Source organism: Lissotriton helveticus, chromosome 7, assembly GCF_964261635.1.
Source record: "Lissotriton helveticus chromosome 7, aLisHel1.1, whole genome shotgun sequence".
NCBI lineage: Eukaryota > Metazoa > Chordata > Amphibia > Caudata > Salamandridae > Lissotriton > Lissotriton helveticus.
Genome location: NC_136068.1, coordinates 1,301,553,771 through 1,301,580,279, shown reverse-complemented (window position 1 = coordinate 1,301,580,279; position 26,509 = coordinate 1,301,553,771). Strand labels below are relative to the sequence as shown.

General features: G+C 45.7%; 1 protein-coding gene across 6 annotated transcripts in view; it reads right to left on the bottom strand.

The window, feature by feature from the left end:
• LOC144770234 (syncytin-1-like) overlaps positions 1-26,509 on the bottom strand; it is a 328,703-nt gene that overhangs the window by 132,706 nt on the left and 169,488 nt on the right. Inside the window, exon 3 of one of the 6 annotated variants that reach the window (XR_013598839.1) lies at positions 23,915-23,968. The exons of the other annotated variants lie outside the window; for them this stretch is intronic. The gene's annotated coding sequence lies outside the window, so the exon portion shown is untranslated. The remainder of the gene's footprint in view (positions 1-23,914; positions 23,969-26,509) is intronic. 6 annotated transcript variants of the gene reach the window in all.

Below are 26,509 nucleotides of genomic sequence, written 5' to 3'. Positions count from 1 at the left end.
ACATCCGGACTCTCTTGAAATTCTCCTCGGATTGAGTCCTCTGCCTTGGTACGAACGAACCATGGCCGAAAACTTCGGATTGAGCTACACAACCGAAGAAATTGATGCAATACTAGCAAGACCCCCTCGTTTTCTGGACAGTGACCTCACTCAGACTCTAGCGAGTACCACAGATTGGGATGAATTGACTGAGACAAAAAAAGAACAAGTGAGAACCGCCGTTCACGGCATTATTATCACAGAATATTTGAGGGTCAATGCGGCTCCCAGAGGCCTCTGGGTGACAAATGCCCCTCGAATTTTTTTGAAAGACCTGGCATTTAGAACAGACTGGTCGGCCATATCCTGGAAGTGCACGAGGGACTACTTAGTCCTGATTATAAAAACTGCAACGAGACTAACAGATGAACTTACTGTAAAAATCCAAATTTTAGAAACCAAGCTTAATAACACGGTAAATGTAACCATTTACAAAAAAAGACTTGAAGAAATAAATAAAGAGATGGAAGATACCCAGGAGTACCTTACCCAGACATAGCTACAAAAGCTGGCAAAAGAACTGAAAAGGTTCTCTCTGGAACGTGTACACCCTTACAGTAACAAGGATCACAAATTTAATGATAATGCATCAAACTATGGGTCAACGAGTGGATCCTCAGTTGATGGGTCGGACCAAAGTGGTGACAAATTCACCAATCATAATAGAGGAAGACCACAATACAGAAGAAACAACCGAAGAGGCAGGAATACATGGCGTCCACCATTTTTCCAGGTGGATCATCAAGGGATACCATTCCAACCCTTCAATCCTCAATTTCAAGGCTGGATCAACCCTTTCTTCCCGGGCCCCCCTCCAATGAATCAACAAGGGCCCCATCAACAAGGACAGAATTTCCAACCCAGGGTTCCTTTTTTAGGGAGGGGCCAACCTCAACAACGAGGAAGGAAGCGAGGATTAACCGGGTCCGACCAGACACGCCAGGTCCAAACGAGGAGTGTAACAAAAGCCAACAAAGCTCCCTCATCGTGAACTTGACTGACAAGGTTTTGACAAGAGAACAAGAAGATATCCTCAACAAAGGTCTAGGATTCGTCCCGACCCCGAAAACTGATATTTTCAAAACCAAATGTGAACTGGCAGAATTTTGCCGCACGTTAAAGTTGAAAGCCTTCTTTAAGGATCAACCAAAACACATCCCAGACGGTGATACATCGTTGAGGAATAAGTCCACCTTCTGTCCACTGAAGTCTCAGGTTCCAATTGAAATTGCCACTTTCGAGCAAGCAATCATGAGAGAGGTAGACGAATTAGCACTGAACCAACAAAGACCCTTTCACAATGTAACAAGAGCAGAACAGACAGCACTGGATGAATTGAGGAATGATGGACAAATCATAATCAAGCTGGCTGATAAAGGCGGGGGTGTAGTTATCTTGTCTGCAGCCGGCTACGACAAACAGTGCCTGGATCTATTGTCAGACGAGAAGTTCTACAAAAGACTAACCACAGATCCCACCAAAAGGTTACAAACTACGATAAGGATGATGATTGAGGAAGCAGAAGCCCACAACTGGCTATCTAAGAAAGAAGCTGATTTTCTGGTAATAAAAAATCCAAAAACTCCATATTTTTACTCGTTGCCCAAAATACATAAAGCCCGAACGCCACCCCCTGGGAGACCAATCGTCTCAGGGATTGGGTCAGTATTAGAGCCTCTCTCACAGTTTACGGACCACTACCTAAAACCATTGGTACAAAAAACACCAACCTATTTAAAAGATACCAGAGACCTTTTGAATCCACTCAAGGACGTCGAATACTCACCTGACACCATGATGCCGGTAGGACTCGACGTAGAAAGTCTCTACACGAGCCTACCCCAACAAGAGACCCTTGACATGTTAGAGAAAATAATCTTCGATACAGACTGGCCACACAAAACTCCCAGGCACTTTGTTTTGGAATGTTGCCGTCTCGCCCTCACGGAGAATCACTTCCAATATAAAGAGACCCTGTACTTGCAACGCCACGGAACCTCGATGGGCAGTACATTTGCCCCGAGCGTGGCAGGATTATATGTGAGCACCTTTGAAGGGACACATATCCACACAGAAACCAACCCTTACATTCATCATATACTGCTCTGGAAGCGGTATATCGACGATATCCTGCTAATTTGGAAAGGGAATGCTGAGATCTCAAGGATTTCCACACTTGGATAAACACAAAAGATAACTGTCTAAAATTTACGTACAGTGCAGACAATAGGAGCCTAGATTTCCTTGATATTACAATTTATGCGGAAAATGGATATCTACAAACACGCACCTATTTCAAAGAAACAGCGAAGAACAGTCTCCTATCCTTTAAAAGTTTTCATCCCCATCCTTTGAGGGAAAATCTCCCCTACAGCCAGTTCCTTAGGCTACGGCGGAACTGTAGCAAGAACACCGAATACAGGGCCCAAGCAGAAGACCTTTGCAAAAAACTGAAAGATCGTGATTACCCAAGGCGAGTGGTAAATAAATGCAAGAAACGAGCGCACAACCAAAACAGAGAAGGTCTTTTAGAGACTACAACAAAAACAGAACCAGAGAGCCTAACTACATGTGTCACCACTTACAGTCCAGTAACTGACAAAGTTAAGAAGATTATCAACAAAAACTGGAGGATCCTCACGTCTGGCACACTCTCTTGGCCAAAACCGAGATTTGCCAACAAACGGAGTAGAAATTTGAAAGATATCTTGGTGCACACAAGACCACCTCCCGCCAAACAACGAGAAAGAACAAATCTGTGGGGTAATCCCGCAATCATTGGACATTACCCGTGCGGTTCATGCTAAGTTTGCAATTTGACACAACCGACAAAAGAACTACAACTACTTCCCAATTTCAAATGGAGGATACTGAAACACACTAACTGTAACACCAGTCATGTAGTGTATATGATAACCTGCCCTTGTCACCTTACCTACATCGGCATGACGTGTAGGAAGGTCAAACAAAGGATTGGGGAACACCGGAGTAACGTTAAATGTAAAAAGAGCACAACTAAGATGGCCAGTGATTATCTAGAAAAGAACCACACAGTGGATGAACTCAACTGGATCATTCTCGAAACTCTAGAGATAAAGGACAGCAACGCAGAGAGAATCCTTTTTGAAAAGGAACAACGTTGGATACATCGACTGGGGACAGATACGAGAGGTCTGAATGACAATATTCCTTGGCTAAGTCTGCTGAGATAAGAACTGACAAATTGCCAATAAAACCACGTTCCCATACAGACCTAGACCACCCACTCATGGAGGTACAATTTGCCACATTCAAAATCAATATGACCAAACATTTTCTTTCACAGTCTACCTCAAAGCTGTACATTTTATAAGAAGTACCAATGATGGTCCAATTGATATCATATATTACAGTTATCTATACATCGGTTTCACCTCCCTATGAGTATTATACAGAAACTATCCTTTCCCCACATTCAATTCTGTGATCTGGTCCCTTTGATTGTCTCTATAAAATATGAGATATAAATGTAGGTCCTTGAGCTGAGACAAGAGACAACACTAGCCGAGTAATAAGCCCTTCCGTGAAAAATCGCAAATGAAATTATTTGCGAACCTAATTTAAATACCTTAAGCCATTATCCTAATTAAAACTAAATCCCGTTTTCCGAGTGGCATTCTGAAGTTGTGTATCAATTAGAATTATTTATTCGAGCATTACGATGCATTTGACAAGAGAAGACAGTTAGTCCCCTTTCTACTACTCTGGACTCGGGACCTCATATGCGGCCCGGAAGCGGAGCTCTGCTACTTCCGGGTCACAAGAGGCAGCTGCAGCGTAACGCGAGGTGCGAGGAGCGGAGCACTAGGTACCCGACCCCAACAAAATCCAGCAACATAACCGCAAGTATTAAATACCCTACCCTGTTAACGTTTATATGCTCCTCTTCATCTAGCCCCCTCGAAGCCCTTGTCACACCCGAAGGAGGTGTAATTCACTTACACTTCAGGTACGCACTCTGGCACGAGTAGCAGAATGGCATGAGCGTTTCTACACCCTGACAAAGCGCGCACGATAAGAGCTATTTCTGACGAATTTAAAAATGGGAATGTCACATAAAAATGATTCTCTGTATATAACACACGAATTACAACCTTTACTGCATGAAACATTACCATATTGCATATTATAACAGAGCCTGATAACTTTGTTTTTTTAAAAAACGGTTATTTGATTGAAAGGAGCTATTCAAGCTTCATTTTTCCGTGCATGACCGTAGGACACACCATCACTACAGTAATCAAAAACCTTCTTTTTGCATGGTACACGTTTATGGAGAAAGAGAGAGTTGACACTGCCATTTACTGGGGGTTATGAAGTATTGCCATTTTCAGTTGCATCAACTTGCGTTGTCAAGTAGTATATTCACTACGTTATATGTCTCCCTTCCCCTATTTGTCCCTTTGTTTGTATGTATATATAATGTTTGGTTTACAGGTACATCGTGACCTCGAAGAAAAGAAACAGGTTGATAATTTCCCTTTTTCTAACACTTGCTTGCTAAAGTTTAGTAAACTAGTATCACTTTCACCTACCACTATTGGTCCTGAAGAAAGCCCTTAAGTCCGAATCCCGGCAGAGAGGGCTGAAACATGTCGGCCATTTTAATTTTAATTTCAATTAATGCTAGTGCGTCCTGAAAACCTAATCTTTTTCAACAGAACGCACCGATTTTGAGCATTCATTCACGGGATTCACCCGAACCCAGACTCAATAAAATTCAATCTCTGGTTATCCGGGTGTTTTTTAATATTTTTTTAACACTGTCCACGTCACTGGGTCACTACTGTTTTTAACCAAGGGTAAGATCCTCCTGGTGGAGGCTGCATACCGAAACTAACCCTATGATTATGCACATAAGTGTACGAAGAGCGGAGAACCAAGATATACCGCTAACCACGCTTCCCAACACGTGCATGAGGGTTTTTTATTGGAGACACTTCTATGAGATCTCCTGCATACCCTGGTTCATGCAGGACAAGTGATCCTTCCCCACTTGATTTTTTGCATTAAAATAAGGAAACTGAAGGATCAGGCATTTCCTCCTCCCTCTCATTTGATTAGAGATTAGAGCTTATACTTGCATCTACCTGGCAGTAGCCTAGTGTGCTCCACAGACCCACACCTGGAGTTTTCTCCAAGCGGACTCCCTAATTAAACTTTTGCTTTTTCAAATTTACTCCTGGTGGTGGGTGGAGGTAGCCCTTACTTAACGCCCTTCCTTGAATTCTTCCAAGTGGTTGTTTGAGTCCCTACTGACAAGATAGAATTTGATTTGGAGGAGTTGGAGACCTACACTGCGGCCCAACTCAGGGAATTTTGTCAAAGTAAGGGAGTGTTTTTCAAGCGTGGTGCTAAAAAGGGGGAACTCCAAACCAGCTTGAGAGCGTGGGTGGCAGCTCACCCAGATGGGAAGGAGGAGGAGGAGGCAGACCAGGACACTGTCATCGGGGTAGATGTGTTGTACCGACCTGAGAGGGAGAACCTACTGACAGGTCCCAGAACACTCTCAAGGGAGGGCAGCAGTGTCTCTGTGAGGAGCTTGACTGAAGCTGAACTAGCGGACAGGAGGGAGGAGAGGCAGTTAAAATGGGAGTTGGCGAAATTAGAGAAGGAGAGGGAGGAGAAGAGGCTAGCTCATGAGTTGAGTCTCAGAGAGTTAGACTTTAAGGCCCTGCAAGTAGGGACTCCCAGTACTCCTAATGGTGGCAGCGAATCCAGAGATACAAACAGGGAGCGCAGACCTTATTTGCCAAAGGACGTAGTCACCAGCTACAGCGTAGGGGACGACATTGCAAAGTGGCTGGCTGCCTATGAGGTCTCCTTAAGAGCCCATGGGATATTGGAAAAACACTGGGGGGGGGGTTTGTATAAATACATGCCTCCTGCAGGAAGGGATACCCTCTTAGCCCTAGAGCAGGGAGAGCAGACTCACTACCCCACCATGAAAGTGGGGCTGATAAAAAAGTTTGGGCTGACTCCGGAGAAGTATCGACAGAAGTTTAGGAGCAGCCACATATTAAGGCACACAGAATTGGGTGGATTTCCTTGACTATGAAAAGAAGGCCCTGGAGGGTTGGGTACAAGGCAGCGAGGTGGGGGACTACGAGGGGTTGTATGACCTTATCCTTAAGGAGCACCTACTCGAGAAATGTTTTCCCGAGCTGCGACAACACCTGGTGGACAGCAAGCTGACCAGCCCCCGGAAGCTTGCTGAGGAGGCGGACATTTGGGCTAGTACCCGGGTGTGCTCAAAGGGGACTGGAGGGGATTCCCAAAGGTCTGGACAGGGCGCCCCTCAGAAGAAAGAGGGGGGGATAAAAAGAGGGAGTTCTCAAAAGGCCCCCAAAACTATTTCCAGGGAAAAGGAACAGGATTCATCCCCAAGGCTAACCCGCCAAGAAACCCTCATCCTGGCCAAAGCCAGCAGCCAAGGGTTGTCCACTGCTTCGAGTGTGGTGGTGTTGGGCATTATAAGGGAGACGTGAAATGCCCAAAGAGACCACCCCCTCCCACTGGAGGAAAAGCCCCGGGAGTAGCTAGTGTAGTGCTCGGGGAGGAGTTGCCCTTAGATAAGGGGGGGGAGTGGGCGGGTGTTACCTTAGTATCCCTGGGAGATCGGGAGATGGTTCCTAAGATCCAGGTGCCCTCAAATACTACTAGGTATGGGCAATGAGTCACTATCAATGGCCAGAGAGGGGAAGCTCTGAGAGATACAGGAGCCAGTATGACTATGGTAAGAAGTCATCTGGTGTCTCCAGAGCAGGTGATTTCACTAGTACTCCACCCCGCCGCGATGGCTGACGGCAGAATGGGTCACTATCCAGTGGCCGAGGTTCCATTTGAGTGGGAAGGGGTTGCAGGTTTACTTCGAGTTGCCGTAAGCCCTGCCGTGCCAGTTGACTGTCTGTTGGGGAATGATATGGAGCACAATGCTTGGAAGGAGGTGGAATACAGGATCCATACCGAGATGCTGGGTACATCTGACTGGGCCTGTGCCAGCACAAGGTCCGCGACTACCCGGAGGGGGAGTTCGCTTACGCTGGAGCCTGGAACAAAGGCACAGCCAGCTGCCAAAAAGGGAAAGGACCGAGGACAGGAGGAGCCTGCCTCATCATCCCAACCCTGTGAGATGGATAGGCCACCTGTGGTGGTGGACCTGGAGTCCACAGAGGGGGGTGTTGCCTCACCGGAGAATCTACCCATCCCTGCTGAATGGCATGTGGAGGGAGGTCCTACCAGGGAGGAGTTCTGTGAGGGCCAGAAGGAGTGCCCTACCCTTGAGGGACTGAGGCGACAGGCCGAAGCCCAGGCAGCAGGGAACGTTACAGGGAACTACCATATTTACTGGGAGGATGGACTCCTCTACAGTGAACCCAAGGCACCAGTGCACGGTTTGTCACGGGCCTTGGTGGTCCCTCAACGTTACCGAGCCTTTCTTTTAGAATTGGCTCATGAGATACCCATGGCAGGACACTGGGGTCAGGACAAGACCTTTGCCCGGATTGTCCCCCACTTTTATTGGCCTCAGATGAGGGTGGCGTCCGACACTTACTGTCGGACATGTGTGTCTTGCCAAGCCAGTGGGAAAACAGGGGTGAAGCTGAAAGCTCCCCTGGAACCACTTCCTGTCGTTAGCACCCCCTTTGAAAGGGTGGGCATCGACATTGTGGGGCCATTGGATCCACCAACTTCAGCTGGTCACAGGTTTATCCTGGTTCTGGTGGATCACGCCACATGGTACCCAGAGGCAATTCCTCTGAGGACCATTACTGCACCTGCAGTGGCTAGGGCCCTGATGGGGATCTTTACCCGAGTGGGTTTCCCCAATGAGGTTGTGTCCGACAGGGGGACCAACTTCATGTCAGCATACATGCGGGCTATGTGGAAGGAGTGTGGAGTTACCTACCCGTTTACCACTCCTTATCACCCACAGACCAATGGTCTGGTGGAAAGGTTCAACAAGACCTTGAAAGGCATGATAAGAAGTCTGCCTGAGAGCCTGCGGAGGAAATGGGACGTCCTCCTACACTGTCTGTTGTTTTCCTACAGGGAAGTGCCACAGAAGGGAGTGGGCTTCAGCCCCTTCGAACTTCTGTATGGGCACCCTGTACGCGGACCTCTCAGCCTGTTGAGAGACAGATGGGAAAAGACTCCCAGGAAACTTCCCCAGGATGTGGTGAGCTACATGCTGGCCTTCCGGAGCCAAATGGCTAAGTTGTGGAAGCAAGCTTCTGACAACTTGAAAGCCAGCCAAGCAGTGATGAAGGAGTGGTATGACCACAATGCTCACCCGGTGGAATTGGAGCCTGGCCAGAAAGTGTGGGTGATGGAACCTGGAGAGCTAAGTGCCCTCCAGGATCGCTGGGCAGGCCCCTTTGAGATGATGGAGAAAAAGGGTAAGGCCACTTATCTGGTGGACCTTAAGACCCCCCGACAGCCCCTACGGGTGCTGCATGCCAATCGCCTCAAACCCCACCATGAGAGGCCCGAGGTCATCTTAATGATGGTGACTGATGGAGCAGAGGAAGAGGAAAGCAAGCCTCTCCCTGATCTTTTTTCGTCTCAGGAAAAGGATGGATCGGTGGAGGGAGTGAATCTCCCACCATCCCTGACTCCTGAACAGCAGAGGGACTGCCGCCAGGTCTTGGAGCAATATTCCTCGCTGTTCTCCCTTGTCCCGGGAAGGACCCACCTGTGTACCCATGACGTGGACACAGGAGACAGCCCACCTGTGAAGTCTAAGATCTACCGGCTGTCAGACAAGGTGAAGGCCAGCATCCATAGTGAAGTACCTAAGATGCTGGAGCTAGGAGTAATTGAACCTTCTAGTAGCCCCTGATCCAGTCCGGTGGTTCTGGTACCAAAAGCTGCCCTACCGGGAACCACTCCAGAACTAAGGTTCTGTGTGGATTACTGGGGACTGAATTCAGTGACTAAAACTGATGCTCATCCGATCCCTAGGGCGGATGGACTCATTGACCGGCTGGGAGCTGCCCAATACTTGAGTACCTTCGACCTCACTTCAGGGTACTGGCAGATCTCCCTTACAGATGGAGCAAAGGAAAGGTCAGCCTTCTCCACACCGGAGGGCCACTACCAGTTCTGTGTAATGCCCTTTGGGCTTAAGAAAGCTCCTGCCACTTTTCAGCGGCTGGTGAACGAGGTCCTCTCTGGAATGGAGGCTTTCTCTGCTGCTTATCTGGATGACATTGCTGTCTTCAGTAGCAGTTGGGAGGATCATTTGTGTCATCTACAAGCTGTTCTCCAGGCCCTGAAACAGGCTGGCTTGACAATCAAGGCCAGCAAATGTCAGATCAGGCAGGGGTCGGTGGTGTACCTAGGCCACTTGGTGGGCAGGGGAAAGGTGCAGCCCCTCCAGGCAAAGATTGAGGCTATCATGGCCTGGGAGCCCCCCAAGACCCAAACCGAGGTCCGAGCTTTCCTGGGCCTCACAGGATACTACCGTCGCTTTGTGAAGGGGTATGGCACCATTGTGGCACCCCTAACTGAACTTACTTCCAAGAAGCAACCCCGACGGGTAGTCTGGACGGGGGCTTGTCAGCGAGCCTTTGACACCTTGAAACAAGCAATGTGTGCTGCTCCAGTCCTCAGGGGCCCTGATTTCTCCAAGGAATTCATCGTCCAAACAGACGCATCAGAACATGGCATTGGGGCAGTGTTATCGCAACTCAACGAAGAGGGTCTGGATCAACCTGTTGTCTTCCTGTCCAGGAGACTGCTTCCCCGGGAACAGAGGTGGAGTGCAATTGAGCGGGAAGCCTTTGCGGTGGTATGGGCTCTGAAGAAGCTGCGGCCATACCTGTTTGGCTCGCACTTCCTGGTACAGACCGACCACTGCCCCCTTCGTTGGCTGATGCAAATGAAGGGAGAGAATCCCAAGCTGTTGAGATGGTCTATCTCCTACAGGGAATGGACTTCCGGGTGGAACATCGGCCTGGAGTGGACCATGCCAATGCAGACGGTCTCTCTAGGTATTTCCGCCTTAGTGATGAGAACTCCCAAGGGGTTGGGTAGCTCTCCCCACTTTCAGCTGGGGGACGCGTGTTAGACCTGTCTGACTGTGGGGGTTCCCTACCAATTATTATTTATTTTGTCCCCTTTTTGCCTCCTACATTTATCTTTTCTTTTGATGTCCACTGGAATTTTTGGCGTTGTCCTAGGGGCTAGGTGCTACCTTGCCCCTCTATATTACTGAGGCCTAGCTGCCCTTAGAGTATGGTGACAACAGGGACACAAAATGGTGGCTTGTAACTGCCATAATCTTTTTACCTGAGGCCTTGAGGCCATAGGAAACTATGGAGAGGTTCTAGAACCTTCTGGCTGGTTCTGGTAGCCAGAGCGTAGCCTATAAAAGGCCAGTACCAGGGCGGCCATTTTAGAGTGGCCAGGGGTAGTACAGAGAGCACCGTGTGTGGAGGGAGGCGATAGAACAGGGAGGTAGGCACACTGTAGAGGCTAGACGGTCCCCCGGGCCGGCTGTCTACACTGAGGAAGTCACCCCCTAGCTATTGACTGAGCCCCATCACCAGCTGTTTGGTCCAAAAACCTTTAATCTTGGCGGTGCCCTGGGAACAGCGTCTGTGACCCCACTGCGAGGAGCAGTTAACAGTGGCTCTGGGAATTCCTCTGGGAAACCTCCGTTTAGGAAGAGACTGTCACAGTTCCCTTCTTTCATCCTCAACGAACGCTTGTGAGTTAAAACTGTGGTGAGCGATTCCTGACCCGGGAGGAGTGAAGGGTTGTAGGTAGCAAGGTCGATGTAAGAAGGCTGAAACCCCAGTTTGAGCCCTGCCACTTGCTGCCGCCTGGAGTTAAGAGGTTTATTCCCTGTAAAGTTCCCCTGTTTTGGTCACACTTAGATTACTCAGTGGGGCACGTAGGAGAAGAACGAGAGGGGAACGTTAGTGATGACCCTGCCACTACTTCAGAACTTCGAAATTGTGGAAAGAGAAAGTAACCCTACCCTGAGGTGACTGGGCCGCCGGGGTAGCGTTGCCGGGCGGTGTTTCTGATGCGGATCGGCGGTGTCCTCTGGCCCCCCCCCCTCTTTTGTTGTTTGATCTAGGGGTAGAAAGGAAAGGAGGCCCGGTTTAAGTCAGCCGAGTGTGGGTTCTCTGAGGCGACGCTGCGTGTGAGCGAACACCCCGTCAGAAGAGCGCCGGAAGAAGGGGGCGGGAAGCTGAGGAGGCCGGACTGCGGGCAACTCCCACCTCCACTGACAGGCGAGAGAGGGGCGGAGAACGAGATCGGAAGCAGCATGTGTGAAGCGCTGCACGGCCTGAATCGTGGAGGAGCTTTGGGGGCGCTCATTGCCGCCACGGGAGAATATTAAACCTGGCTTTCTGACACTGAAAGGAGGGGCGGGGGAGCCATTTGAACAAACAATACTTGTCACACAGTGCTTAGGAAGAGAAGAGCTAAGCGATTTGGAAGTGCCCAGTGAAAGTGACTTGTTGAGAACATCGAGGCTGCATTAACTGACTGAACCAACTTGTCCCTCTGCCATAGCGCCTTGAAAAGAAGGAGGGGAGGTCAATTCTTGAGAAGTCTAAATGTACCTGGGAAATTGATTTATGCCTGAGTGACAAACCCATGAAAACTGTTATTAGAGGCCTTATTGGTGTTAGAATATACCAGGTTGTATATTGCCTGCTTCTCTTTCAGAGGAGGGAGGGAGATTGATTATTTGGGTACAACTTTACTGCTAGAGTACAGAAATCTGAGAAATGTCAACGAATTAAGATTCTATAAGAATGGGAAATGTTTACATCTGCAAATGAACCTTTACTATGAAAAAAAAATGTAAATGTGACCCTGATTCCAACTAAGGGAAAACCGAAACTAACTAAGAAGATATAAAGGTTTTTCTACTTTTCTAATCACGGTTTGGTGTTTCCTTTTGGGTGGATGGGCATTGGGTTACTGTGAAGGTTGTGGTGCAAGTGTTACACTATTGCCTTGGAGAAGGTCCTTTCACTCTGTGCCAGGCTACCCTATGGGGACTGGTAACCCCAGGTCTAACAATCTAGGACTAAATTCGGGGGTTTGTCCACACAGTAAGCCTCTACGCAAACAACATTTTACTTTCTCTCTCCAACTCGATTATGGCTTTGCGCACCCTCTTTGTTGAACTACACAGTTCTGCACAAGGATCGGGATTTAAGATTAATATCAACAAATCTATAGCCCTTGATATCTCCCTTTGTCCACACACTCTCGCCCACCTGCAGGAGGAACATCCGGTGCTATGGGCTTCAGACGCGATTCCCTACCTGGGAGTCCATTTGGCTCCCACCATACAGGCTACCACTGAGATCAATTATTCCAATATTCGCACCCATATACGTAAGGCGCTAAATAGGTGGAAACACTGCACAATGTTATGGCTAGGACGGATTGCAGCCACCAAGATAACCATCCTCCCTCAAATCCTGTACCTCTTTCAGACCCTTCCCCTCCCCCCCCGCGGGTTTGGATCGAGCAGACTCAGGCAGACCTGTCGCGATTTATCTGGCACGGGCGCAAACCACGATTCTGTCATCAGGTTGAAGTTCTTCCACCGGAGAAGGGGGGAGTGGGGGTGCCTGACCTTCAGCTATACTTCCACGCTGCCCAACTTAGATACCTTGTGGAGTGGCACCGCCTGGAATCCCAAAAACACTGGCTGTTCCAGGACCAGGCAGTGGCAGGTAGGCCGCTGCAGGGGGTGCACTTTCGCTGTAAACCTATATGCTTCATACATCACTAGCACTATAATGGACTCCTGGGACCGTACGAATGTCTCCAACCAGCTGACCACCTTCCCTTCACCCCTCATGCCGCTATTTGACAATCCGAGTTTCAGCCTGGAACGGTTGCTCATGCCTTTAGGGCGTGGCGCTCTTCTTCCTGTAGGTCATTGGGCCATCTCTTCGACATAGATTGCATAATTCCATTCCTACAGCTCAAAGAGGACTATGGCCTCACGGAGCTAAAGCGCTTGACATAACTACAAGTCAGACACCGGGCGCTGCATCCAAATGTTAGACCACAGGCACAGCGTCTCTTGACCCCGTACGAAAAGTGGCTCATAACGCACACCTCTGACAAGAAAATTATATCCGATCTTTATAAAATGCCGCTAACGACCACCACGCACACACACATAATGCGGGCCGTTCTCGATGGGAAAGAGACGTGGGGAGAACATTGAGTCACAAAGAATGGGCGAGTATTTACCATAGGGCAAGCCACTCAGTGTACCACATGGGCCTCACGGAGACCCTGACCAAGATCGCCACTTACTGGTACTACACGCCTGAGCACATACAACGCTTCGACCCGCGCCGGAGTGAACTGTGCTGGAGGGAATGCGGGGAGGTGGGTACTCTAGAGCACGTCCTCCGGAGCTGTACTTGTATACAACCATACTGGACCCAGGTTCTTGACGAGGTAGATTTCCATTTCGAGACACAGATCCCACGTTTCCCCGCTTACATCCTCCTGAGCCTACCCAATCCATTGACATATCCACTTAAGTCGCGGAAAGGCCGGTTGATTGCTATAGCTCTAGGAGCGGCGACACAAAACATCGTGATACACTGGCGCTCTACCCAACTTCCGACACACACAGGCTGGCTCCAATGATTCTGGTCGGTGTTGGGCATGGAGAAACTCACTCTTACGTTGGCTGGCAGAGGGTCTGAATTCCCTGAGTTGTGGCGGCCCTTCCTCGGAATTCCAAGAGCTAACATGCCCTCGGTATCTCCGACTCCTTCGCCTTCCAGACATACAGGTTCCAAGTGCCGATTCCAAGAAAAACCGCAAACCAAGACGTTGAGCATTAGCTTGCTTCCTTTCTCTCCTTTTTTATAGTTCAAGGTGGACGAGGGTGAGGGAGGTGGGTGGACGGGGGCCTTGGGGGGGTTCTTTTACATGTTTTCGTATTTTGTTAAGTTCTGGGGGCCCGCTCCATGCTTATTACCTTTGGTAACAATATATATTGCGACCTTGTGGTCCCCAATGCACTGACTTTATGGAGCTGAGTTCCTTGTCTTTTCTCTCTGTTTTAAAATCAATAAAAAAGATTTAAACCTAAAGAAAATGCTATACCATACTACACAATACCAGGCCAGACCAAATCATATCATAACGTAAGTAATTAGACAATGACAGGCCATAGCATACTATAAAATGACAAGCCATAAAACAACATACTATACAACAACAAGCCATGCTATACCACACATTACAATGACAAACCATACCATACTGTAATATACTATACAACAGCAGGCCATACCAAACCATACAATCCAATCCAATAGCAGAACATATCATATAATGACAGACCATGACATACAATATTATACAATGACAAGCCATACTAGACCATAGTATACAATGACAGGCCATATACACCAAACCATACTAGACAATGACTGACAAGCCATACCATAACATAACATACCATACCATACCATAAAAATACTATACAATGATAAGCCATACTATTACATACTCTAGAATGACACGCCATACCATACCATACAATTACAGGTCACACCATTCCATATCATACCATAATATACAATTACAAGTCATACCATACCTTACTAGAAATTAACAAAGCCAGTACATCCAGCAAACGCAATATCTATTGGCATTGCCAATGCTTGTTCTTTGTGTTGGTTCGAGGTAACCTTGACATGTTGTTGTTCCTCTCCTGTCTTTGGTGCAACTACCTCCCCATATGACACTCAAACGTTATTAGTGTTAGCCACCATCTGAAAGGTGGTTAAAATCTCCCTCCAGTGGTGTGTGCTCTTGCGCTTGTTTGTTCCCCTGCAATTATCCAACATGTTTCCAGCTCGATCTCAGCCAACTGAATCAGTGTTTTTTTTGTTAGAGTGATTTATGTTGGAAATATTTTTATGTAGTGCTTGGGGATGTGCTCCATACTTATCATAGCAAACTTGTATAAGTGCATACTCATGGTGTGGAGTGAAGCGATATGTAAGAGTTGAGACACATTTACATGTCCCTGACATAACTAACTTGTCAAATTTAGCATTGTGGGTAAGCTATAATGTGAATAGAACTGGATTCATAGAGAATCAGTGAAGTCCCGACCCATCATTGGGAGGCACACCCTATATCTGTGATTATTGGGTTACCCAGAAGCAGAGATGGCACAACCAATAGATAACCACAGACCCAACAGTAAAGGGTCTATAGGCACCCCCAGAAGCAAAGAATGTGCAACCCAAGGACAACCACAGTAACGGACCTCTGGAGTCCTCAACAAGAGGATATGGTGCATCCGATGACAACAACATTACTGAATTTTTGTTTTCCCCCCAGAGGCGGAGATGGCTAAACCCAAGGAAGTTCACAGACACCCCAGTAGTGGGTCCATGGGGTCTAGCCAGAAATAGAGATGGTGCCTCCACCAGACTGATCGTCAACGTCCTCCACCGCAGCCAAATCACCCCCCACCTGAGAGACCTACACTGGCTCTCCGTCTACAAGAGGAACACCTTCAAGTTCCTCACTCACGCACAAAAAGCACTCCACAACGCCGGACCAGCCTACCTGAACAGCAGACTCAACTTCTACACCCCGACCCGCCAGCACCGCTCCGCCAGCCTCGCCCATGTCCCCCGCATCCAATGAACAACCTGCGGCGGCAGATCCTTCTCCTACCTCACCGCCAAGACCTGGAACACCCTCCCTACCCACCTACGGCAGACCCAAGACCTACTCGCCTTCAGAAGACTCCTCAAGACCTGGCTCTTCTAGCAGTAGCGGTACCCCCTCCCCTCAGCGCCTTGAGACCCTCATGGGTAAGTAGCGCGCTTTACAAGTACTCTGATTGATTGATTGATTGCAACCCAAGGATAATCACCAATGCTACAGGATATGGATCTATGGTACCAGCCAAATGCTGAGTAGAGGCAAACCAAGGATATCATAGAAACCACAGTATATGATTCTCACGTGGCTTAACCCAAATGTAACCACAGAACACTCAGTCCTGGGTCATATGGCGGTAATGGCACAAGCCTAAGATAAAAACAGACATCACAATATAAGAGTTGGTGGTTTTACCCAGGACAGAAAATTATGCAACATAAACGCAAACACAGTTACAACAGCACTGGGTCTACGGGTTCGTCCAGGGGTGGTGAGTTAGCAATTCAAGGAAATAAACAACTATCACAGTACTTACTGGTCTGATGGGTATAATGGTTACAGAGAAGACGCGAGGCACAAACTAGACTGAATTCTACCAAGGAACTGAACAGAGTATAGGAAAGCAATGCAAGGAGAAGATAGATGCAAGTCCTGTGGAAGGAGTAAGGGGTTAGATTTAAGATTTAAGATGAAGGAAGGGGAGACAGACTAGGGGGTGATAAGAGCTGAGGTTCTGGCTCTAGGTCCTTCCAGAACCCAATAGGCCCAAACATGGGAGACTACCTTAACCTCTCCACTCTTAACCTGAACGCAAGGACTGGAAGCCCAGGGGAAAAACTTTATGAGGAATACGATAAGATGCAAACCACATACTAAATACCTTCATAGGCAGCCTTGAAGGATGCTGCTCCATCAGAATTAAGTAGTTACTTTACCTACAGTAGTCCGTGAAATGTTCATGCTTCCAATCTCTATGCATTCAAGATTCACGACTAGGATATGACAAAGAATTTCTAAATGCAGTCTTCACTTGAAAAGGTTGGCAAGCAACAGGTTTTATAATTACTAAAACCAAGATGGCACCAAAAGAATCATTATGCATCTGATTCTTCATCTTGCAGATCAACCTCGGAATTTGAGGCACGAAAAAAAAACATAAGCAAATATTCCTTACTATTTAATTGAAAATGCCTTCCCAAGACCCGTTTGTCAGAATACCAAAAATGCTGCTAAATTAGAATTTCATATTGCTTACTGTGATGAAAATATCAATAGAGGGAGGGATCGCAATTAGCTGAAACTGGATTTGAACGCATGCAGCTCCCAAATCCTATCTGAATCATCCCTGTCTAGCTGATAAGATGGTCTATGGACCTATGCTAAGCCAGGTAGATATTCCACAGATAAGGTGGGCTTATATTTTTCTACTCAATACCACAATCTCAGGGCTGCCAGTGCATTGAGTCACAAACGTGTCTCCTTTTCTAGGTATCCAGCTTTTACTGCCCTACTCTCATATGAAGCCTGCAGTTCAAGACTAACATTGCTTCCAGCAGAGATTTGCACTTGAGAACCAAACAGGTTCTCTTGTAACCTTAACTAGGCCAGTAAGCCCTTGAGTGCTTTCTTCAAGAGCCTCACTAATGTTTCTTCTGTGTTAAAACATTTGTCTAAATCGATGAAATAATGGTACTGTTTTATACAGGATTTCTTTAGAATTAAAGCAAGGTCAAGCTGAGCAAGCGACAGGAGCATGGCTGCTATTGCTTACCCTACTTTTGTTTGCGATTTAGTCTTCAGCAGGCAGTTATCTAGATCTTGAAAGACACAATGACAATCTCTTCACAGTGAAAACCTCTTCAAATTAAATGCAAATGGCGCCATGCACTTTGCATTGGCATTTATCCTTGGGCTAATATGTACTTGAATTGGAGGACAGAGAATTGGTAATAGGACTAGCTTATCATCAAACTGAGATACTACCTGTGCTTTGGATGAATGTGAATGCAGACGTAGGCGTTCTGTAGGAGGATGGACACTAGAAAGTCTACTCGAGGAGCATTGCAAGGTGATTTTTATTTTCTGAGGAATTTGCTCCGGAAACATAGGTGGATGGGCTGCCGTCTTCCATGTTTTAGGTATGAGGAAGGAATTCTCAGCTTCTCTGCTATTTTTGGACCTTGTCTCTGTCTCCTACCTCTGAAGCAATTTTCATTTTTGTGAGACATGGCTCCCTAGGTCTGAAGAAGGTACATTCTCCAGTGAGGCATCTCAGTATTTCCCTTACCAAAGATGTCACCAGACTTAGTGTCATCACTATGGTGCCTTTGATGTGTATAAAAGCGTTATGAGCCACTTGGTAGATACCCCTGGGGATAGCTAGTCACCGCTCTTAAAAAAAGTTAGAATATCTAGGAGTGGAGCACTAAATAGGGAGTTTAATTTTCAATTCTTTTGAACCAGTAAACTAAAAAATTACAATGGTCACTACAAAACTTCCCTATGTATGTTCTCAGCATGATAAATGATCTTAGGGATGTCTCAATGCATGTTGCCTCTATTCTCTTTCCTAGGCATCACCCGTTCATGTATGCTACAAATGCACACTAATACGTGTTTTGCACTAACCTCCACGTGAGAAGGCTTGCATATTTGAATGTGTTGGCTGCGATCAGTACAGTGTAATGGATATGTGTGTGTCTACCTGACAAGTCTCTTTCTAGTCACTCATTGTTCCTATCAAACATGAACAAAGAGCCCCCACCCAGTATTGTTCTCAATGATACTATACGAAGCAAGAATTAACTAATAACATCTCTTAGACAGTGGGAAGAGTGCAACATTTTCATCTGTTTTCAGCTTAATGTACGGTACATGGGGAAGGAGGAAAGTGCAAAACTGCAACGGATAACCTTCTTTCCAGTTTCTTAAGCCAAGGTACAACAGATTATTATAACAGCAATGTAAACATGTCCGTGCTTTCCATTGTAAATAAAGTGCTAATGCCAATGAAAAATGGGGAAGGAGAAAAGTGCCAAACTGCTACGAATAACCTTCTTACCAGTTTCTTAAGTCACTATGGCTTTCTGTCCCGGAAAATTTACTGTTATGAGCGTATTTATGCCTAAGAGTTGTCGTAGAAAGGAGCTTTGAAAGAAAGGGAGTGCAAAAAAGATCTAAAAAAGACGTACATTATGCCCTTCTTCCAAATTCCTGTTTTGATGTTTCTTTCTTTCCAAGTTCTTGTTCTGTATCTTTTTCTTCTAGTTCTTGTACTACTACTGACAAGAATTTGACAGTCTTGCAAGACAGTTGGACTGAGGACCCACAGAGGCATTTTATGACGACCGCTCTGCAAGTCCGGATTTGAGTTTCTCTTAAGATTGGCCTTAAGAGTGACGTCATTAAATGATGTAATGTCGGGCAGATGCATAATAGATGTAATAGTGACTCTGCTCCGTTACCATAGAGACGGCAGTCCAGGGATGACCAAGCCTGTAGCCATTTTGGACTAAGATCTTTATTTGAAAAAGAACCCAATCTCAGTAAGGTCAACTTCCGCTTGTAATGGTCTCTGAAGCATTCTTGCAGGTAGGGTTGTGGTTTCATTTGCTTGTAAGTTGGAATCACCGACCAAGAATAACTTTTGCGGGCAAGTAAGGCTTTATCGGTTTGTAGCGATATTCTTTTAGTAGATTTATTTGTGTTTTTTTTAAAACAGGGTATGACATAGGTGTTTGCCAGACTTCCTCCAGATTTAGCATTTGAAGCGCTTGTTTTAAAATATGGCAACCTCCTCCCAACAATGGTGATAAAGAGGATAATGTTTTCATAAAGTTAAAATTGTCTATGGGAAAGTAATACCGCTTGCTGCTTAGTGGACAGTTTGAATACAACCTAATATTTGTACTGCCCATGGGGGCGCAGCTTGCCAGCACCATTGATGGCTGCCTAAGAGACGAGCTCCACACAACCATCTGGCAATCCTGAATTAATCCGGCATTAGCAGTCAGCGCCACTACACCGACACGACGCCTTCAATTCCGGAGGCGCCTCGCTACGGACTGACCTACCTCCAACGCCTGGAATCGCGGTGAAATCAGCAAGAACTACTTTCGCTCATGCGGTGGGCTGCAGAGGACTCAAAGCACTGGCCTCCTGCACTGTCCTGAGCCCGCCGGAAATAGGGTCTCGCTGGAGCGCGGAGTACCCCAGAGCCGGCTGCAGTGATGAGCGCTCCCGGAGGCTCTGTAGTGTGGACAAACGACAGCCACAATAAAAGTAAAACGTTACTTTATTCATAAATTAACAAGGGCCCGCTGGGCGCAGAAAGAAGAACAGCATCTGCCGTGAGAGTCAGCTGTCAACTGTCAGACAGTCACAGTGACGTCACATAAATAGACCATGAACATTCCACGATGACACCGATGATGTCAGATCATGGACCTAGAAAACATACTATGCTACATAACCTACTGCATAATATTATAACACAATATCAGGTACAACATCTCCCTTCTTTTACATTTAAAAAACAGAAAAGTCTCTATTCCATTACATAGTCCTGGAATCTTTTTGGCAAGTTGACAACTCTACCCCCTCTGGATGTTATACCCACCACAGGTGTAATTGCAATGTCCGCCATGCATGCTGTGGAGGGACTAGCTTCTTCAGGAATTGGGCACATTATAGAGTCTTCCCGGGCTAGAACAATGTAATCATTTTCAACAAATGAACTCCTAGACCGTCTTCCCAACTGCGGCGAACCACTGAGTCTAGCAGCAGCATATGACTGGTTTTGCATTTCAGGTATATCTTCCCACTCAAGCACACTATCATCACATCTCCCTTCCTCCTTTTCCTCATTTTTCATTATTATCTCCTCCTGACCTTTTTTTAGTCTTACCACATCGTCTTTACTACGCCATCCTTCGCCTTCTATGTACACAGCACCACTGGAAGTCTTACAGATCCTCATTGGTTTACTGAACTTAGATTCCCCCTTGCTTATTAATCCAGGTTTTCTTACCAACACCCAATCTCCTGGAGTCACACATTTGTCTTTCACCCTGTTCACCATATCAGAGTATGCCTTGGCTTTCATCTGTTTTTTTTCAATGTTCTCTTTTACTTTGAGCTCTTTCTCACATACTTCTGTCGATTCGACATCGGTCACTTTCCATCCACCTATTTTGGGTGTCATGATGTTGTTACACACTCTACCTCTCATCAAGAAAAATGGAGTTTGTCTGGTAGTTTCATTAGGCGTATTGTTGTACGTATTAATCTTCGTCCTTATGAACTCTTTGACATCCATTTCATTTGCAATTGCCATTTGAATCCCTTCCTTGAAGAACCTGTTCATTCTTTCGACTTGGCCGTTGCTCTTAGGACTATACAGTGGAGTTTTTTCTAGAGCAATACCGGAGCTTTCTGAAAATTCCTTCATCATATTGGAAACTAATTGTGAACCATTATCTGACACTAGGATTTTAGGTTGTCCCTCTTTGTCAAAGATCTTTCTCAAAAATTTAATGACCACATCTGTCGTCACTGCAGTCACAAATTTATAACTTATCCATTTTGAGTAGTAGTCCGTCAATACTATCAAGTATTTTCAGTCATTTGGCAACAAATTGAATGGTCCTGCAAAGTCAATTGCAATTTTTGCCCAGGGGCCATCTGGGATTTCAACCTTTTGTAGTTCATTCTTTTCCATCCTCCAATGCTTATCAGACTTTAAACATTGTTCACACACATCTATGTAGTTTCTTATCTCACTGTCCACACCCGGCCACCAATAATACATTCTTATGATGTTCCTAGTTGCAGTGATCCCCGGGTGTCCCCTGTGTGCCAGCTTTATGATTTTTTGTCTGAGTCCATATGGTGGCACGAAGACTTCACCTCTTTTCAAGAAACCATTTTCTAACGTTAGCTCTTTACTTACTTGCTGGTAACTTCTCAGTTCCCGTGGCATGTTTCTTATGGGTGGCCATTTAGATCGCACATAATTATTTACTTTTGCTAATACAGTATCCTTAGCCATGCTCTCTTGCCACTCTTTCTCAGTTATGGATCCTTCACACATTACTGTGGCATCAATGAGCGCCACCACACATTCTGTGTCATCTTGCACCTCCTCTTTTTGACTCCGTATGGGCAACCGTGACAAACAGTCTGCTCTACTGTTCTTGACACCTTTTATGTGCACTATTTTAAAATTAAATTCTTGTAGTTTTGACATCAACCTTATCAGTCTAGAGCTGGCATTGCCATTACCTCTACCTTCACCGTCCATCATGTATGTCAAAGGTTTATGGTCAGTGACTAGAGTGAATCTTTTTCCCCATAAGTAGTCCTTGAGCTTGTGTACAGCCCACACACATGCTAAAGTTTCCTTTTCAATAGAACTGTAATTGGTTTCCGTCTCATTCAGCCTCCTAGAGATGAAGGCAATAGTGTTTTCTTTACTTCCCTCTTTCTGACAGAACACAGCCCCAATTCCTTCATCACTAGCATCCACAGTTACTATATTCTCCAATTCTGGATCATACGGTTTCAGTGCAGAAGCATTTGCTATTTCCTCTTTGACAGTTCTAAAAGCCTGTTCTTGCTCGTTCATCCACTTGAACACCACATTCTTTTTTAACATTCTCCTGAGTGGTTCCACCTTATCTGCATATTTCTGTATGAACTTGGCATAATATTCACTGAGGCCAAGGAACGATTTAAGTGTTGCCTTATCTTTGGGTTCTGGTGCCTCCCTTATGGCCTGTACAAGATCTTCTTTTGGCTTGATACCTTCTGCAGTTAAGATGTGACCCAGATATTCAATTTCATTCGTCATAAATTTGCATTTGTCCTTTGAGACAGTCATGCCTTTCTTTTTCAGAACCTCCAACACCTTTTGAATTAGTTTCACATGTTCCTGCTCAGATGCTGAATGCAAAAGAATGTCATCTTGAAAAGCCTCTACCCCTTTCATTCCCCCAAACAGGTTGTCCATCAATTTCTGGAAAACACCAGAGGAGGATGCTAATCCAAATGGAAGCCGCACATACCTATACGCTCCAAATGGTGTTATGAAAGTAGTTAATTTTTTAGACCTCTCAGATCGACAAACTTGATGATACGCAGCCCTCAAGTCAATTAATGAAAAGTACTTTGAACCTGACACTGATTGGAGTATGTCTTGAATTTTTGGTAAAGGGTGACAATTTACGATTATATTTTTGTTTAGCGACCTCAGGTCCACACACAACCTAATGTCCCCAGTTTTTTTTTTCTTGGAATTAACAATGGCAGAAATCCATTCGGACTCATCTGCTTCCTCAATTACTCTTTCTTCCATTAATTTCTCAAGTACCTCCTTTAACTCCTTTTTTACAGACAAGGGAACGGTCCTCACCTTATGCTTACATGGTATGGCTCCTTCTTTCAATTTAATGTCATGACTGAAACCCTTGACACATCCTATTTCATTTTTAAACACATCCTTATGCTTGTCCAGTGTTATTGTCAATTCTCCCCTTTTCTCCTCTACACACACACTGTTCACCCATTCCTCACTCAAGACAATTGGGTCTTTGGCTGCAGGTTTTAAAATGACTCCTAGCTGGGCCAGATCTCTCCATCCCACTAATATTTTCCCTTTCTCTGCCACATAGACTTTTGTTTCTATTGCTCTTCCCCTGAAACAGACTGTGTCATTAAAATATCCCAACATGTTTATCTCCTTCTCCCCAAAAGCTTTAGGATTAACATCTGACTCAGTGAGCTCCACATTCTGCCACTTTTCATTAAATAGGGTATCCGAAATGGTTGTTATGGGAGACCCCGAATCCGCAGTGAACTTCAGCTCGACCTCCCCAATCTTTACATCCCCTATAGGACCCTTTATTTTACCATCCACCATCTCGACATACAGAACAATATTTGCACACATTTCTTCATCAAAATTTCCCACAGTGTTTAGGTTCATATTAATATTCGTTCTTTTAGTCTTGCATAAAGTGGAATAATGACCATACTTTTTACACTTGATACATTTTTTACTAACTGCAGGACAACTCTTGTAATCTGCTAAGTGCTCTATAGACCCACATCTGAAACAACTCAGGTGTTTACTTCCTACCTTTTTATCACCCCAATTCTTCTCATAACTTTTGCTTTCACCCTTCTTTTTATCCTGCAAATAAAATACATTTGTGTTATTTCCTGCCAGCGATAGCTCTTTAGTAGATACTAATGACCTCTCGATTCCCCTTGCAATATCTACAACCTCTTGCAAGGTTGGTCTTTTGAATGCCAGTAATCTTTCTTGCACCCTTTTCGAATAACGATAGAAAACGATTTGATCTCTTATGTACACATCAGTCATTTCTTCATATTCACATTCTACAGCAAGGATCCTTAAACACGCAATGTACTCATCAACCGTTTCCCCTTCTTGTTGCTTCCTTAGAGCAAACTTGTGCCTAGCCACCATAATGTTATTTTCCTCATCAAATTGTTTCTCTAACCTCTTTAAAGCTTCCTGGTATTCATTTAACGGTACAAAAGTTCCTGGTGGACTTTCATATTCAGGCAGACTGTCAAACACGTCCTGCCCAGCTTTTCCTAGCAATCCAAATAACAATGAACACTTTCTCTCTGCATCAAATGCTTTCCCATCAATAGATATGATGTAATTTTCAAATGCCCTGACCCACTTCTTCCACTTCATTGTGGGTTTCCCAGGCTCATCCAGAAAACGTGGAGGTGCACATATATTATTGCTTTCAGCCATGCTTCCTCAGATTTCTTAGTATCAGATATATCTTTAATTCCTATTCCTTATTAAGTGTTCCTTTAAGTTGTTTTGCTTCCTCCACTCTTTGTTTATGTGATCTTATTGGTATATTTTTTTTTAAATTAATTTTTCCACGTTCTTGTCAGCAAACTATGCCTCCACTTTCTACAGCATTTCACCACGTTCTGCCATAGATTCAATTTACCGCTACTGTCTTCTCTTCATATGCTTTTTTAATACGGACTTACTTGGTTTTATCCTTTGCTTCAACTTCGATCACAGTTTTTCATTAACGCATCAACGCTCGTTTACTGCTTCGTCAATTTCACACAGAGACAAAAACTACATTCAAAATGGCCACACGCAGTTCACGTTCGTGACGTATGCTGCCGCTGTCCAATGGGTTTCCTTGTTTACCTATCCCAGAATACCTCACGCGTACAGCTGAGGTGAATATCCGCGTCTTCAGCCACTGACTGATACTGACAGGAATTCGCGCCAAATATCAGGTAACACAAACTCAATGTTTTACTTCAGTTTACTTCGCTGTAATGCCAGTTAATCCGCTGTAATCTTCAAGCTCACAGTCAGCGCTTATGTTAAAATGTCTCTGTACGTTTGTTTCAGCGCTCGTTCATTTATACGCAGCTAATATCTCAAGCGTATCTGCAGCGCTTCTTAATTTCACACAGCTTGCTTCTCTCACAGGCGGCGCCTTTCAGCCACAACACGGTACTTACTCCGCATAATTTCTTTTTCGTTCTTCCTTTGATTTTAATTTAGATTGCGGGCTTCTTCAATCAAACCCTCAACCTTCGATTCTATTTTTTTTTTACCCGCAGGCCCTCGCTGGTCCAAAGTCCTCGTCGCCAATTGTAGTGTGGACAAACGACAGCCACAATAAAAGTAAAACGTTACTTTATTCATAAATTAACAAGGGCCCGCTGGGCGCAGAAAGAAGAACAGCATCTGCCGTGAGAGTCAGCTGTCAACTGTCAGACAGTCACAGTGACGTCACATAAATAGACCATGAACATTCCACGATGACACCGATGATGTCAGATCATGGACCTAGAAAACATACTATGCTACATAACCTACTGCATAATATTATAACACAATATCAGGTACAACAGGCTCGTAATCGGCCTCGACACACAAACATCATATAGTGCCCTCACTGAATCCTGTGTGCAGTGACTGGACGACAACCTCACTGGGCATTGAGTAGCGGCTGGGGAGCACTACACGACTGAACCTTCGCGAATACAGAGGATTGGAGGCTCCGTAGGCAGCGATACCGGACGGACCCTTTGCGGTGCCCTTTGACCCTGAGGCTCTAAAAATCCGAGCACCCTGGGGATCTGTGTCAGCAGGGGCTGGACGCGAGGCAAGGCACGGGGCAGGACACGCCATTGTGAGGGACTGGGCCTGTGATGACGGCGCTTTGACAAAGGGCTGCCACGTGGGATTTGGACAGTGCATCGACCTGTCCTTGGGCCTCGCTGCGATATTCCATGGGAGACAAACACAGCTATCTAATGACTGTTGCTGAGTAACCCTGCTGCCCAAGGAACTTATGCACACCTTGCAGGCACGGTGAGCACCCCTATCTTATGTTGGCTGGTGGATGTAGTACCATTGCCAAAGAGGCTGGGAGCTGACCTGTGTCCATTTAAATCAATCTCTGGCCTTTTAGAACGAAATATTTGTATATAGAACCTTGTTAACACATATCGTTCACTTTGTCACTCTTTCACTAAGCACAATTGTCACTTAAAACTTTTTGTATATAATTGAAGCTCATGGTCTTTTTGTAATAACTATATTGCTCATAAGGAAATGAACGAATTCAGATAAACGCTTGAGCACAGAACTAATTAATTGAATACTGTTGTTGTTCTTTTGTGTGTTAAGAGATCATATTACATTTACTGT